We start from the raw sequence: 17831 nt of genomic DNA, 5'->3' as shown, positions 1-17831 counted from the left end.
TATTGATTCTCATGTGGAAACAATTTTGAACAACATTATTAAGTCATCAGGCAAAGCTTATTTCATTTAGGATGTACTTGAAACTAGTGCTCTAATTTTTATTAGCCAATGTGTTTACACATTGGAGAGAAAACAGTATAAACAGAGAAATAAGATAGCCAGGAGATGAAAATAAGCAGGAAGAAGAGAATAGAAGAAAGATTGAAGGAGAAACAGGAAAAATATTAAATAGATTGAGAAAGAGATAAAATAATGAGCAATTTTGGCAGAAATGAGTGGGAGAGAAAGGAGACTTGAAGACATTGTGAATTTGATGCTATATGGTAGGAAGATTTTAGCTTCTTTTTAACCCATAGCATGTGACAATAATTAAATTAAGGGCAGTAATGTTAGAAGGAATGAGAAGGTAAGTCTAATTTACACAGTACATAATCAATTTGTAGTATTCACAACGACTGCAGGTCATGTAGACAGACATTGTGGTTGGATAATTTTATGACTAGCAATAACATTTGCAGCTCTGTCAACTTAGACAGTGACAGGAAGATAATCAAAGAGACTCTTGCAAAGAACACTGCCCCCAAAACTCAAAGGTCTGCTATATTAAGAAGGACTCAGCATCAGTCAAATGTCACTTCGTTTATTTGTGTGGGAGTGCATAAAATGCAGAGAATTAAAAGTTATTATATCCCATCTCCAATGGTCAGTAAATAAGTGGTCAAGGAATAGACAAACACCCTGTTATCTTCTGGATCAGTGACCTTCCAAATTATGCTAAGTAAGCTTCCTTAAGTAGCTGCCTCCTTTCTCTCCACCTGCAAATGGCAATGTTGGGACCTGATTCTATACATAGGGCTCTGATTTTGAAATAAAAATCATGATCAACTCATGCAATGCAATTAACACTAAAATGAAAATTTAGCGGTCATTTTTCTTGAATTGAATTTTAAACTTCACCTTTCTCAATGTCTAACCACACAATCAAGAAAGTAATAACTACTTTTTAATACTTTAGTACTACTTTATTACTTTTTACTACAGAAAATTTGTCAATTTTCTTGTCCCACAAGAAGCCAGAAATGAAAACAAAATCTGAGATATCTATCATTAAAATTATTGTGGCTAAATAAAGGATTACCAATGTTCAGTCCAAAAAGTGACCAACAAGAAGAGGTTTCCTTAATCTTTTATACACTTGTGTCACACCATCACTGATTAAGTCTGGCCTATCTACCTTAATCCTTTGAAACACAGTGCATTGTTTCAAGCAGTACTGTGATTTTCTCAAGGTAATTTCTTCTTTTAAAATAGTTTAGTTCTATTTTATCTGTGAAATAGGATAACTGTTTTTACATATTTAGGTATTTTCTTAAAAGAAATGGGTTTTCTCTATCAGTATCTTTCCCAGCAAAATTTTAGTTGAATGTTTTCTGAAGTGTGACATGTTGGCTTGTGTCAGATCATCAGCTAATTATATCAATATTTTTGCTCTACTGTTAAAGAAGTTAATTTTTTTTTAGAACACTACAGAAGCCAAATAAAAATGAAAGCTTTTAAAATCAAGAATCAGTTTTAAAGCCTAGCAACCATAACACCTGAACAGTGTATGAAGTTAGGTAGTAATTCATATCACTTGAAACACAAGTGAAAGGAGGATGATCAGATTTTAGTCTCTACCTCCATTTCCAAAAGTGTCTCTTTGACTCTGTTAGTTGTGTTGTAACATATATTGCATGGGCCTAATACAATTTTATTCATCCAAAGGAAAATGAAATTTGAAAGAAGATTATTTAGTCAGCGTATAATGAAAACTCTGATAACTAGGAAAAAAAAATTCTCTATATACTTTAAGGTACATAACATATGTCCCTGAATAAAAAAAAAATCTGATGTAAATTAAAATATATATAAAAGAAAAACTAATAAAGAGTAATATTAAAAGTGTGGCTTCACACAATCAAACCCTTAGGCAACAGATAATAATGTAGTATGTGGGTTAATGGCAGGAAATCTTAAGTAATGATACATAAAAGATATTCTGATCTTTTTGTCATATTCCGTCTAGAGATCTCTGAGTATGAGAACTGCTATCTATCCAGAAGGGGGTTCACAGACCCAAATTTTGCTCTATGTAAGTATCAACTTGAAAATTAAACTGTATCTTTTTGCAAAGGACAATGTGGCATTACACATTACCAAGATAAAACCATTCAAAGTATTAAGCATAAAATCATCTAAGTTGGAAAATATCTTTAATATTATCAAGTCTAATCCAGTATCCTGATTCCCATTACTAAACAATGCCCTTTAGAGCCACTTCCACACAGCTCTTAAATGTCTTCAGGGACATGAATTTTACCACTTCCTTTGGCATCCTATTCTGACGTTTGATCACCAGCTCAATGCAGAAATTCTTCCTCATATCCAGTAAAAATTAAATTAGATATTATTGTAAGTAGGATCTTCTGTTAAGGTTTCTCTCAAATAGCAGTTTATTTGCTACCATGGATATTAAGATGAAACTTACCCTCAAGCTCTGCTGAAAGTGAAGTAGTAGAGCCTATGCCAGAGTGTCTAATAAGTTCAGTACCAGCTAACAATTCTATTGAGACATCTTAATGTCACACTTAGGCAAGCTTTTGTAGTTTTACTTCAAACTTGACTATAAACTGAAATTTCCTGACTCAGACACAGATTAAATAAGCAAGGATGTCTCTTTGAACAGGATTTTGCTTTATTATACTCAGTTTTACAGGTCAAACATCAACACAAGCTCTGAATAAGAATGCACACAATAAAAATTTTAAAGCTTTTAAGATTTCTTTTTTAACTTAAAACTTTTAAAGTAGGGAATTTCAGCCAAAAGAAACAGTGCTTCAGTACCAATCCCTTCTGAAATAGCTCAGGCCCCTTTGTGTGCTGCCAATATCTCTTTTTCAGTTGAAATATAGAGGATCTCATACCCTCTGTATCTTCAGCTCCAAAACCCTAGGGATCAAGCTCAAATACCCCCTGAGGCTTACTACCAGAGTCTTCAAGCAGGGTCGCTCTCCCTGGCTGCAGTGTGCAGCATGTTTTTCCAAACTGTGTTCAGAATATGCATTTTCCAGAATCCTAAAACACCTCAGAAAGCTTGTGTTTCCCTTTTGTTAGTTGGTGAAGACACAGTAGTTATTTTATTGATCTATTGGATCCATTTTATTGATCCATGCGGATCTGATAGCATCTATTTTCCCATTTTATTCTTAAAACCTGGATCTCCTGTACAGATCCCTTGATCTTACTTTGCTTTATGGCAAAAAAAAAAAAAAAAAAAAAAAAAAGGCTTTTAGAACAACTTGAATAATTTTATTCCCTTTCTTAAAACATTCTTCTTTTGTGTTGCCCCATATGCTGATGTCTCCAATATACTGCAGACATTCAGGAGCTTCCCCCATTCCAGTGCAGTCTGGATCAGCCCATGATAAATGATAGGGCTGCATTTTCATCCCTGGGGCAGTTGATTCCAGGTATACTGGAATCCCCCTCACATAAAAGCAAAATGTGGCATGCATTGTGCTGCCAGAGGGATTGAGAAAAATGCACTGACGATGTCAGTTGTGGCATGCAACTTGGCTGACTGATTCCAGTTGATATTGAAGTTCTAGCATGTAGTAGGGAACTACTTTCAAAATGTGTCCAATTGCTATTTCCTCACAGCTAATATTAAATAACTTTTAAATGTAATCAATCAGTCTGTTGCAAAGATGAAGGGCAACCTTGAATTTCATGCACCTATGAAGCAACAGAAAGCATATACTGCCTTCATATTCTGAATATTGTGTGTTATGTCTATTTAGACACCTTAAAAATGAAAAAAAAAAAAAAAAAAAAAAAAAAAGGGAATCCAGATGTTCATTTAGTTCAGATAAATATCTGTTTTGCTATCAGGTAGCATGACCAAATAAAAAGCAATATAGAAAATCAATACAGACTGAAATTTAAAGTAAAACAAATAATTTCTTGTGGTTCTGTTTTGTTTTGTTTTGTTTTTTTCAATTCCTGTGTTTCATTTGTTTATTTTGAGAAATACATATGAACTGATGTAAAACACTTCAATATTCTAAAATACATTTTTAACAGAAACTTCTCTAATTCAAGGCTGTGCTTTGATATTTACTTTTTTTAACATTATACTTGCAGTGCAAAGTCTGCATTGACAATCAGCAGTATAGGTAGCTGTACACCAACTATTCAACCAGAAACATAGAGTGTTCAGATGTAGGTATGTGTGTATAAACTACCAAAATATCTGTGATTTGAAACTGGCGTTGGCAAAAAGGGTTTCATGCATAGTCAATTCCTACATTTTATGACCACAAATTTTGTAGGAAATATGTGTAAGTATTCACCACATTCATGATTATGGAAACACACTGAAAGGTAAAATCCTTACTGCAGTCAATTCAGTAGAAAACAAAGCAGAAACTCCCTTTCCCTTTCCCTTTCCCTTTCCCTTTCCCTTTCCCTTTCCCTTTCCTTTTTATTCAATTACTCTTATTATTGTCAGAACAGCAAGATGTCTAACATATCAAAATGCTTCTTCTCTGCATACATAAGTCTTAAACCCTCATTATATAACTGGCCTCATATCTTACTATTTCTTCAGTAAAACTAGCTAATCAGTGGCCTCAGTCCTCAGTGTTTCTATGCTATTCCATTTCTTCTTTCTTGGCACTTCCAGAGGTTCCTGACTTGTATTTAAATAGGATTTTGTCTGTGTTTTGTCTTTCTGATGTATTTTTGCATTCAAAAATACCACATCAGTCTGAATCGCTTTCAACTGCAACAGATTTGAACTGTACACCTTCAGTTACCGCTTGCAGGAAGACAATTTATAAAATAAAAATCTTGTTTAAAAAGCAAATAAAAACAACAATAACAACAACAACTAAAACTGCCCACAAGATTAGGCAAATGCTATCTTCCAACCTATCAGAAAATTTCTGATTGCATGTTCTGTCCAAGGCAATAATGCTGTAATCAGTCAGGAGTTCTGCCACCAAACAATCAGAAATTAGAGTGGATTCCCACTGCTATTCCTAACAGAGCCACATACAGTCTGATCAGGGATAACTATTTGGAAACATTTTGCTTTGTTCCTTGAATGCTGCCAAGGTCTGACTCAGCAGAGCTCTTAGGCAGCTGCTTGTCTTTAAACCTGGCATTCACAGCTGTAGTGGATTTTAAATAACTGAACTGAAACAAAAGGAATGAGTAGGTAATAGTATATGATTTCTTGTTGCACTCTGAGTGTCTACATTTAGAGAGTAAACTCCAAAATATTTGCTAGAGATAAACATGAAAAATTGATTCCATTTTTTTTGTATCACTAGAAGAGTGGTCCCATTCAGACTTCATGTGAACTTTTATATATTATTTAAATCCATCAAACTGAGGGCACAAAGGGAAAAATATAAAGTAATTTCATCAGACTATAGTGCAAGATGTGCAGCTGGGAGACAGAGACTCAGTTCCTAGGGCTGCCACAATGTATAGCTTATAGGCTTTGAAAACAATATAAAATTCAAATGTTAACATTTTCTTATTTCAGTATAGTTGTAGTTCCAGGTACAGTGTTTGTAGTTTCTCTTGCAGGGAGCAAAGATCTGTCATCTTTCCCTCTTTCCATCATGTTGCTCACAGTGAAGGAAGAAATAGGGAAAAACTGAAAGCTGTCTGGTTCTATCTTTTCTCTGGCTTCCCACATTCATTTCAATATCTACAGGGAAACAAGCACTGCAGCACAGATGCAGTAGTTCGTCTACATTTTTCAGGTGTTGCACTGTTTCATGAGTAGATAAATCACAGCACTGTTTTCAGTGGAATTAGTGCAGAGTGAAAAAGGCAATTTTTTCTCAATTAAAAATTAGTGGCATGGCACTAGTGAGCTATCTGTTAATGTGTTATAAACTCTATAACATTTAATAGCATGCAACATTTATGAAGTGAAGAGTGAAGTGAAATCTATGACTTTTGTAGTGGCTTGTTCACAAGAGAATGTTTTTTAAGCTGATGTTACAGTTGATTCCTTCTCTTTCTGTTATTTAATTTTTTAATTAAACCAAAGAAAATACACTTGAAAAAAAGCACAAATAATCTGTGGAACTTCTTGAAATAAGATATGGTGGGGGCTAACTGTATAAAAAGATTAAAAACAAGATATATGAAAAACAAACAAACCAAGAATAGCATGCATAAATTCATGAAGAGTAGCTCATTACTGGCTAAAAACAATCTAAGTCAGAAAATATCTGAGCAACAGCAACATCTCAAAGCACCCAGAGGGCTGCTACCTATACGCAGTACTACTTTTCCAGGCACTGGCCAGACAAACACTTAAGCCAAACTGGAGGAACAGTAATTCTCACATTTTGAGGAACAGGCAGTACAGAGAAAGGAAACACAACAGCCTACTGTGTGAAATCCCAACACAGAGAGTGTTAAGGAAGCATCACAGAGGCATCACACCTTTAATGCACATGCCTTTGTGCTCCCATACAGGCAGCATAAACAGACACAGAACATCCTCACTGTTCTACCATTTATTGATCTTCATCTGTCAAGAATCCCCAAAAACTATCACTGGCTAACAGAAATCAGAGTAGCTCATAAGCTTCTTTATTGTTAACAGGCATCAGGATCGAAGCTCAGCATGATAAAATCACCAGCTCTCTGGCTATCTTGTCTGATTTTCCAAGTATATATTCTGACTTCCTGCATTTCCACAGTGTACCTTGCTCTTGCAGGTCAACTTTGAAGGCTGTGCACTTCATCTCACCTTCTGACCCAGCCACCAAAGATTTGTATTGAAATGCAGTAGCAAGCCTTTCAAATGCCTGCTTCTTTCATAAGAGAATGGGCATTCTGAAAATAAAGCACTAAGTACTAGGGCTGAACAAATGCTGCCAAGTCAGATAAATAAAAAAAAACCAGCTAGGTAAAAAAAAAAAAAAAAAAAAAAAAAAGTCTGCGAGAAAATAAGCAAATAAGTGGAAAGCACTAATTATGCCAATGGCTATGTTGGACCTAACATTAAGTTCTTCTAGAATCCTGTTATTCATGTTTAAATTCAACAGTTAGTATCTTGAAACAAAGTAATTCTTATGTTTTTATTTTTTAACTCATTGAAACCTACAGAAAATATTTTCACAATATTAGTTTCATACGAAAGAGATTAAGTGATGAGGAGATATGTGCAAGTATGTTTCTGTCATTTTATGCCTATATTTATACATATTTAATCTCTCTTGCTCTTTTCAAAGCAAATTCTCCTTTTGTCACATCAAGATAAACATGGTTATTATTATGCATCCTTACTGCCTGTTGTTAGGTAGCACAGAGAATTTGGCTTGCAGGGAAAGAAAAAGAGATAAAGGTGATGTTATCAATTTCTGAAATATATTTCTTGTTACAACATTATATAGCGTAGGGTGCCAAAAGGACTTGCAGTCCATCAGAGAAAGCTCCCGTATGCCAGCACATTAAAGCCAGTAATGACTGGCTTAATATTGCCACATCAGTAGTGAAGTCTGTGGAGAAGAAATATGATTAACTCGTGTGTAACAAGATGAAAAGCATTAACATTTTTATGCCATTGTCCATTTCATCCTATGCCACATGTTCTGTTATTGTCTATCTTGTATTTCTTAAGCAACAAGAAGGCTGAAATTGAGTATCAGGATAGATTTGGGAACAAATCCCACTTCTTTACTAAACCAGCCCTTTATTCATGCATATCTATGCTAATTTCAATAATATTATATCTTGTGCTTTTCTTCAATACAATGTCCTTTTTCAACTGAGCTTCTTTCTTTTCTTTTGAGTAGGTATTTGCATTCGATTATACAGCTGGAGTCTTTCAACAAGACTTCTTTCTTGGTAAGTTACCCAGACAGCATTTCTGTAATTTTTTTTTTCATGCTAATACTGGGGGAGGTTAGATTAAAACTAAATATGAAGGAATAAAGTCTCCTTGCCTTCAGACTTGGGGGAATATCTAGGTTGTTTTTTGCATTCATTTCTTGCCTTGCTGTTTCTTATGATAGAATTAAAGAGAGGGGAAAAAAAAAAAAAAAAAAAAAAAAGGTCTATTTTTTAATAAATATCCCCATCTTTCTCAACTGAACTTATGTCTTCGTTCATTATGACATGTTGTGAAGAAAAGCTGATATGAGATGATCAAGGTCAATTAGCAACCAGAAGGAGCCCACATAGCCTCTTGAATGTAACAGAAACACATCGTTTGAAGTAAATCAAGATACAAAATTGATCCACTTTTTCATATGGTGTGAAACTCTGGGTGGTGTTTCAGTACGGCTGGTATAAGAATACACCATGTGGCACCGGAGGTGCTTACAACAATGGAAGAGAAAAGTCATCTGCCAAATACAGATATAAAAAGAAAACAACAAAGGGAAAATACCATGAGTCCAGGTAAGTTGGCACAGTTCTGACAAGAGGACTGTGCTGATTTATTTTAGTTAAAAGTTAGGCCTAGAAAGTGTGAAGGGTTCAATTGTCCAGTGTTCCTTCTTCATAAAATCTCAATGCATTTCACAACTTAGATTTAAGCTAATTAATTAATTTTGTGTTTTTGAGAACAGTTGGAAGGGTTTAATCAAATGTTTCATGATTTTTATATGGTAACAATGGCTAAATTTTCCCACATAAATATAGACTTCCTCCCCTATCTGTAGTCACTGACCACCCTGACTTCAGGAGAAACAATTTATTTTCAGTCTTTTGTGTAATCCAGACAAGAAAAGAGACTGTACTGGGAAATTTTGAAGAATTGCTGCAACAAACTTTGTGACTAATCCTTTCCATGCCCATGTGTACATGAGAATTAGTCATGGCTGTGATTGTATATTACTTCAAGATTAACCCTATAGCTATTTTTAACAGTCCAGCCTTCTTTTCAACCTCTGTCAAGGCTTATGTAAAAATAATAAAAGAGTATACACACACTTGCACATGTATATACACATACATTTGCAAAATACCTCTCTACTTCCCTGTTATTAGAATCCTAAAATCATAGAATTGCTCAGGTTGGAAAATACCTTAAAGATCATTAAATCCAACAATAACCTAACCATACTACCGTAACTCTAACAGCCCTCCACTGAGTCATGTCCCTGAGCACCACATCCAAAAAGTTTTTAAACACATCCAGGGATGGTGACTCAACCACCTCACTGGGGAGCCTATTCCAGTGCTTAACAACCCTTTCTGTAAAGAAGGTTTTGCTGATATCCAACCTAAATTTACCCTTGGTGCAACTTAAGGCCATTTCCCCTCATCCTGTCACTTATCACCAGTGAGAAGAGACCAACCCCACTCTTGCTGAAGCACTTTTCATATATTGGAAAAGAGAAATAAGGTCTCTCCTCAGTCTCCTCTTCCCTACACTAAACAGCTCCAGTTTCTTCAGTCCCTCCTCATAGAGCATATTCTCCAACCCCTCACAAGCCTTGTTGCCCTTCTTTGGGCCTTCTCCAGCACTTCAGTGTCCTGAGGTGCCCAAAACAGAACACAATACTCGAAGTGAGTCCTCACCAGTGCCGAGTATGGGGACAAGATTACTTCCCTAGTCCTGCTAAATGCACCATTTCTGACACAACCCAGGATGCCATTGGCCTTCATTGCTACCTGGGCACGCTGCTGGCTCATATTCAGCTGACTGTCCATCTGTACACCAAATCCTTTTCCACCAGGGAGCTTTCCAGCTACTCCTCTCCAAGTCTGTAGGGCTGCCCGTGGTTGTGATCAAAATACAAATCCAACACTTGGCCCTATTGAAACTCATACAGTTAACCTTACCTACCTACAGACACCAACTACATTAGCAGTAGCAATTGAACTTTTAAATTCAAATTAATTTGATCCTCCTTAGGCTTCACATAAAAATGGCTCATTTGCACAGCCTCCTGCTGCCTTGTACTTAAATCAGCCCCCTTGCCCCTAGAAACGGATGTACAAGTGAAGTCAAATTTAAGCTAGAACTAATTTTCACAGAAACTCAGTTTCTGGATGAAACTGATAGAGTCTTTCTTCCATTTCATTTATAGGTTGTTTGTCAATACTGTGAACACACTGGTGACGTATCCAATCAGAAGCTAGAAAGCTATGTTACTACAATACAATGCTAAAAGTGATGTGCTAAGCTTGGAAGTAAAGGAGCTCCAGTCTTCTAAATAGCAGGTTACTTCCTTTTCTTAGTGTTGCTTGAAGATAGCTCAATACTGAAATTATTTTTTTAATTATTTTTCTGCTAAAAAGTGTCACATCTTGGAACTGTCAAGGAGTATACATCTCTGTAGTCACACAAGAAGTTATCCCCTCTATCCTCTCCATCACTGATGTAGTCTGAGAGTCTGAAGATGCTCAGACTATGGATGCTTTTTTTTGTTGTTGTTGAATTTTTTTGCTTGAGCCTGAAATGAGGCAAATTAGTGACTATCCTATTGTTCAGAGCTTTAAGTGAATCAGCAAAGCCCAATATTCAAAGTTCATCTTGTTAAAAGCATTAGTTTGATTTGGAGTATTGAAGACAGGTAACAGTATTTCCTGCTTTCAATAGCTCCCCAAGAAAGGGATTCCTTCATAAGCAGGGGAAATACTGCACAGAGGGAGCACTGCTGCTGCTGTCTGTGAAAGTTTTGTCTCTTTCTGTTCTGCCACCACAAACATTTGTGTTTTTAAATGCACAGCAAAGAAGACACTCTCTACATTTTCTCTGATAAGTTCAGAAGTCTCTAGCTAAAACACAAACAAAAAGAAGCTGAAAAGCAATGGCATGGATAGCAGAATATTTAGTAAATGCTACTATTAAACATTAATAAAGTACAAAAGAACAAAATGCATTGCTGATAAAATGTTACAGAAATTAAAGTTCATAAATGATTTTTTTTTTTTTTAAAGAAGTAGAGGAAGTACAGAATTTTTTTTTTTTTTCCTAAAATACTATTGTAAGGCAGTTCTAAAGTGGAAACAACAGTTTTTAATTAAATATCATATTTAATTACATATCATATTTGCAATCATATTTGATGCATTATTAGCATGTATATAATTAATTAATGTATGATCTGGAGCAAATCTTTGCAGAAAAGTGAAGAGGCATCTCTGCAGAAACCACTAGAAATCACCAGTGCCTCTGAAGGATTTTTAAACCAGTCGGCTCCCCGAAAGTCTACTGGTGGGTGGGATCAGATCAGATCAGGTGAAACTTCTCACTTCTTGAAAAAAAATAAATAAAAGAGTACTTAGGTGATTAATCTTTAAGGTCTGAAGTGGCTTATGAGGGTGAGTTAATGATCAGTGGATTTAGACAGAATTGCATATACACCCTAAAGCTTTGGACATCTCTAATTTGAATAGTCAAGCCTCTTACACATCAAAGAACCTCGACACCACACTTCAATTTCTTTCACTAAATATTCTCTTGGAATCAGCCTGTATTCCCACTGTAATCAAGAACACTTTGTAACAAACTTTCTTTATCATAAAGGGAAGAATAAACTCAGCAGACTCACAGCTATTCAACGCTATTCAACAAATGAACTTACTGTTCATTTCTAGTGCTGGAAATTTAGTGGCATGTTTTAGATTTGACCCTAAGACTACATCTCTCTCTCTTTCAGTGATTATTTGATTGAATCTCTCTCACCAACAGCATTCAGGAATAATAGGCCATGGTTAAGAGTCGCAGTATTTTCCTTCAGTCTTACCTAATACATTAACATTGGGCCAGTAGAATTAAACAGATCATGCCTGAACATCAGTAACTGAGCCTCTAAACTACCCCAAGAGACTGCTGACAGCTGCTGTATACCTCTCTGCTGACTGGTCTCCCCTTAGCTTGTAAACTAAGTTATACCATGGATACACTATATTTATTGTGGCAACATTCTTAGTCTAACTCCTTACATGTACTTCTGTTGAAAATATAAGAATTGCTTTAGAAACTCAGTATAATAGAAGAGGAAGATTGAATGGTATTTGAGTCACAAAAATGAAGTTTAGGGGTACTGTTATATACATATATTGAGCTTACATTTTATTCAGATGTTTCTATCCAAGTTTTCAACAGCTTTGAAGAAGAGTGGGACAAACACAAGAATCTTATTCTCCAAGGCTATCTTCCTGTACCAAAAATAAATAAATAAAATAAAATAAAATAAAATAAAATAAAATAAAATAATTGTAGGGTGAAAAAAAAACTGTGTAGGAAAAAAGAAAAAAAAAAAAGCTTCAACATTGTTTGTATGAATATTTATATATTTTCTTAACATTTTTCACTTAAGTATGCTATTTGTATCCGCTGTTGCAAGCTGCTAAGCAATGTATCATTGCACTGCAGAGGTGGCTGTATTTTCTTTGCTGTGCTTTCAAACTAAAATGTATAAGAGACTATAAATATAAGATTTTTGCAGTGGGCAAAGGGATACAGATAATTGTAATGGGAACACTGCTGCAGAATAAATTATAGTTATCTGAGTGCCAAATATTCAAAGTATATTTGAGTGGTGGAGGGACATGTTTGCAGCAACTATGCCAAGAAGATCCTTGTGCACATTCTAGAACAAGAACAGCAAAATTATGTTATTGACTGAATGAGATTATTTGTATCTTTAAGCAGATGGATTTCTTTAATCTCAGACAAATTGAACTGAGATGTCTCAGATAGGAGTAGCGTAATATATTCACATCAGAAAAAAAAAAAAAAAAAAAAAAAAAAAAGGCCACTACGAAAGCAAATTATATGGCTATCTGCCTTGATACAGAAAAGAATTTGAATCATGCTATACAACAGACAAGACATTTCCTGGGCCAGCTCCCTTACTGCATACAGGTTTTCCAAATATAACACCCAGAAAAATAATACTAGAAGATGAGAGTCAGGGACATATCCTTCTTGCTTCTCCATGGAAGGATTAGATATATCTCTAACAAGAAAAACTGTGAAGCTAACTCTTTCTAAAAAGTCTCTCTCTCTCTCTATATATATATAATATTTATATATATATATAATAATGTATTACAGAATTGTCCTGTCAACAGTAGGACATTAGCATGTGCTAATGAGTTCACATCAAATAATACTTACAAAAATAAATAAAATTCTTATCATAGACCATGTTTCCTACACAAGAGATTAACTTCATAACTGAGGAAGCCTTGCTGTTGCTTTCAAAGTATTCACCATAGTAATACCCCCAAGCTACTGCAATTGCAGTCTTATACATTTGAAAAAAATAAAGTCACATAATGCCTGGACATTAGATTTTTGCACTGCAGCAGAACTTCTGTGTTGACTTCATCAAGAGAAATAAAATATGTAATTTTTTAAATGTCTCAACAATAGTTACTCTGTATTTTAAATTGTGCACTTTGCTCTCAACTATTGTTAATGTCAGTCTGGGATGAAAAGTTGCCATGTTTAGAAATTGGATTTGGGCTTCTAAATCAACGAAGTTCTTCTAAAAATGTTATTCAATTTGTTTCTTCAAAAACTCTCACTAAATGGCTTAAATCTGCACTCACATAATCTCAGAGTACCATAAAATCTCGTCTACGTATGTGCGTATTTAACATTTTGTACAGAACACATATACTTAAAGTAAGACTTTAATAAATTGTTATAGCTGAAAAAGTCATATATATCTACATTTTTATGTGGGTTTTTTAAATATTTTTCTCTTTTCTTAAAGAATATTAGAAAGAAAGGGTTTTAAATCAAATGAGTAAATATTTGTTGCAGCTATGTGTAGATTTCTCCTTTTATCCAGTTACACTTTTTTGGCAGTTCCACATTTCTATGAACATAAAAACTATCCTACCTATCATAGACATGCATGACAGTTTAAAATCACATTAATGTGTTCTATTTCTCTAATTGAAAAAATATGTGCATTATTTTAGTATCAATAAAAGCTCAAACAGCAAACCCTCTCTTGACAATCTGATGCAAAACAAAACAAAACCTTCATAAATTCTAAGTGCTTTCTGGTTGGTCTTTAAAGCCCCTTCACATGAACCTACATGATATCCCCAAGTTTATGCCCCAAATGTGGCTGCTAGGGCAATGACTTCTTATATTTTTAAACAGAAAATCGAGGCACAGTGGAAAAAGGTCTTGGATGTAGTACTACAGGTTTCCCTGCTGTACACTGTCCCCTAAAATGTCACTCATCTTCCTCAGTCTGTCTTTGTAGATTTGGGGAAGAGTATTAGCAGAAGAAATTGTTCTGTTCCTCCTGTGGTTTCACTGGCAGGTGAAGGAGGATCCTTGTCTGGTTCACAACAAAATATGCTGGTCAAAGGTCCCCTTCCTGCCAGCTGCAACTGAAGAAATACCATAAGAAAGAGAAATCTGAGGGAGACTGCAATCCTCTGACAGAAAAGGGCTAACTCTTCTCTTTAAAGACTCATTCAGCCAGCCTGTCAGCATCATTATCTCCTTTGACACTGGAAGGGCTCTCTGTAGGCTGTACACAAGGGAGACAGCAGAGAAGACAGCTCAGGACATACATGCTTGTGCTTCACTCTCCTGATGCCTACCCAAGTCCCTCCAAAATTCATATTTTTTAAGTCCATCCTTTTTCCAAGCTCTTACTTGGCTCATAGTTTTGTTTCCTGAAATGTTAGTAAAACATGCGTGAAAATTCCATGGCACCTGATGTATAACACTGCTATTGTAAGTTAATGGCAAAATACAAAATGTGATCTGCAGTTAGCCATCTTTGGAGACTGCTGAGTCTGTACAGCACTTTCTGAACATGTGTGACACTGCTTGCATTGTAAGACCCTGCCAACATTGTCAGAAGTCTTCAAGCAATTCTTCTATGTCACAAGGGAACAGCTATGTAAACAGTGCAACAGCCAGAATTTTGCTCCAATTGTATTTCCTCGTCCTTGGTTTCTATTCACAGTATATTAATAACAATCCTCCTAGAGACAATTTTTCAAACAAAATCACAGCTATATATAACATGTCCACAACTCTTATTTTCCAGGATATTTTTCTGATACAGTACTTGCCTTTTGCTCTCTTTCTCTGAACAAATCTGAGCTTAATAATAGAGCAAGCATAGAGGTGTACACAGAGTGTACTAAAGTTGCCTCCACTTTTCCTAACAAACAACCTGCCATCTGTCATCCATGTAACAGCCTGTGAAAACAGAGAAATTTCAGTTTGAAGAAATAATCTAAAAAGAACCAGTCACTGCATTCGTATTGATTACTGCAAATATGTTGCTGTAAGAGCAAACTTGTTTGGGAATGGGAGTCTGAACTCTTATAATCTCTCACAAAGGTACAGAAGGGAAAATAGGAGCTTAGAGAAAGGCATAATTATAGTGTCTTCTGGCTGGAGGGATAAAATGTCATCTTTCTGCATAATAAATAAATTAGAATTTCAATGTTTAAATCCTCGTCAGAGAGAAAATCTGTCACAGAAAAACCATTAATTTTTATGCTGCCTCTAGGGTAATTTTTCACCATTGAGTGCATTTGACTGTTAAATACTAATATGAATTAAATAAATGCTTATGAAGTCTGAGATATCTAATCAAGAAAACCCAGAAAAGATTAAAATGACATAAATGACATTCCCTTCTCTTTCATCCTCTGCTCCCCCCAGAACAGTTGCTGATTGTGATATCCAGATGTGAAGCATCTAATGAGCATAATGGCATCTATTTTAGGAACTACTGTAGCGTCAATATTATTTTACAGATCATGATGCATTAGAAAAAAATTAAAGACAGGGAAATTGTAGCATCCCTATCACTTGACTTCATCAGTGGCACTTCGTAGTTCATCGTTGAAACCTGTCAGACTCCCAGTAAACAACATTACCTCAGTGTCAACTATATTCACCAGAAAGTCCTGATAACTCCTGAGGTAACCTTGACTGCAAAAACGGGGACTACACTTAGTGGTCTGGTTGCATCATTCTTTTCCAGAAAGTGCTTCCTATTTCTTTCTTCATTCTTATATTTATCTGAAAAGTCAAATCCCTTTCTTCTTCAGACAGTTTTTAAGTTGAACTCTCTCCAAAGGATCCCATCTTTCTATCCCTGAAGTGGTAAAAAATAAATAAATAAATAAATAAAAAATAAATAAAAAATAAAAAATAAATAAAAAATAAAAAAATAAAAAAAAATAAAAAAACAACAATATTTTCATTCAGAAACAATAATAAAGATTATTTGCTTTTATACAATACTGAAGTACAATGTTCCGTATAAAATAATTAAAACCAACAACAACAAAAGAATACATAACTTCCTGCTATCTTTCAAATTAAATGCTCATCCTACTCTTTCTACTACTATCGTTTTTTCCACATACTACTCTCCTTCATCATGACAGTCTCAGTGCCCTTGTATGCTCTGAAAGAAAGGAGCAGCCAGAGTTCAGGAAGCAGAATAGCAACAAGTGAATACTAAGATCATTGCTGAAATCCTTAGATTTGTGAAACAGCCCTAAAGTTATATAGGACAAAAACTGGAGAAAGTTTCTGGAAGAAAACTCGAACGCTGACTAAACTGCCTGCCAGAGTTTGACCCTAACCTGTCATGAAAGTGTATATTGAGAGCTAAAGTGATGTAGCCAAGTTTATTGGGGACTTAACTGGGAACCATTCGAACTCACAGTTAATACAGATGTACCAATCAAATGCAGTAAGAGCCTAAACCACAAATGTAGAGGCATCTCTACTACCAGCATGGTCAGCAAAAACCTTGATCATGCACTTAGCAGAGATCTTTTCCCTTCTCCTACCTGCAAACAAGAGATCATCATTTCATTCAGTTTTATCTGGCTAGTTACTATGTAGATGCTTAATTTTTATTATTTTTTTCTCCTGTCTGTTACCATAGAGACGGGAAGCACAAGTGAGAACGCAATATTTTGTGCACAAAGAAAGGAAGGTGAAGATCACCTACTAGAGCTTCTGATAGAGAGCTTTAATTGAGCTGCTTTGCTGACAATTGTAAGGCTGTTTTTATGATAAAACTCTTTTTTTTTTTTTTTTTTTTTTTTTTTTTTTGAATATGCCTCATGTATATTTCTGAAAGCCGTCTCAGAAATGTCATAAACGTCATGATCTTCATCACTTCAACTATGCTTGTTTGCATTTCCCACATAATCATCATCAGGAAGGTGGAGGGCATTGGAGGGCAGATCTGGAGCTAAACCTGTGAAAACTCATAGCCTTCCGATCAAGGTTGTAGTGACGGCTGTTTGGAAGGTTGCTCAAAGATAGCTCAGGATACAATGTGCCCAAAAAGCATTTGCTACTGCTGCCAAGGTGGCAGGCAAAAAGAACACAGTTAAAGCCCTGAATGGCCTTTCTGTCTATTAGCTCAAACAAGAAAAGCATCTCTTGATAACTGTTGCAAAGCGCAAGAGAGCAGCGTTGAGAGGTAACTCAGACACGTCACAACCGTGAAAACCAGGAAGGAGAGTTGTTCATCCAGACTACAAATAATTAATCTTCATTTACACGTATCATACAGAAATACACTCCTGTACTTCGGAACACCACTCTCTTTTGAGCTTTAACAGCCATTAATTCTGAATCTTAGAGAGCAACTCTTCAACAACTGAGATGACACAAGAAAACACTGCCAAGAGAAGGAAAACAAAAACCTGTATATTTTCTCCTTATGGCATCCAAATATTGCCATTCCTCATTCAATTCCAACTTCATAACTTCAGGAAATATATATATATATATATATATAATTTAAATATTATATATATATTATTTATATATT

The sequence above is a fragment of the Lagopus leucura genome, unplaced genomic scaffold (assembly GCF_019238085.1).
Source record: "Lagopus leucura isolate 7727_CA_CO unplaced genomic scaffold, USGS_WTPT01 Super-Scaffold_100002, whole genome shotgun sequence".
Taxonomy (NCBI): domain Eukaryota; kingdom Metazoa; phylum Chordata; class Aves; order Galliformes; family Phasianidae; genus Lagopus; species Lagopus leucura.
The sequence above is the reverse complement of the archived record's forward strand: the minus strand, read 5'-3'. Positions refer to the sequence as shown.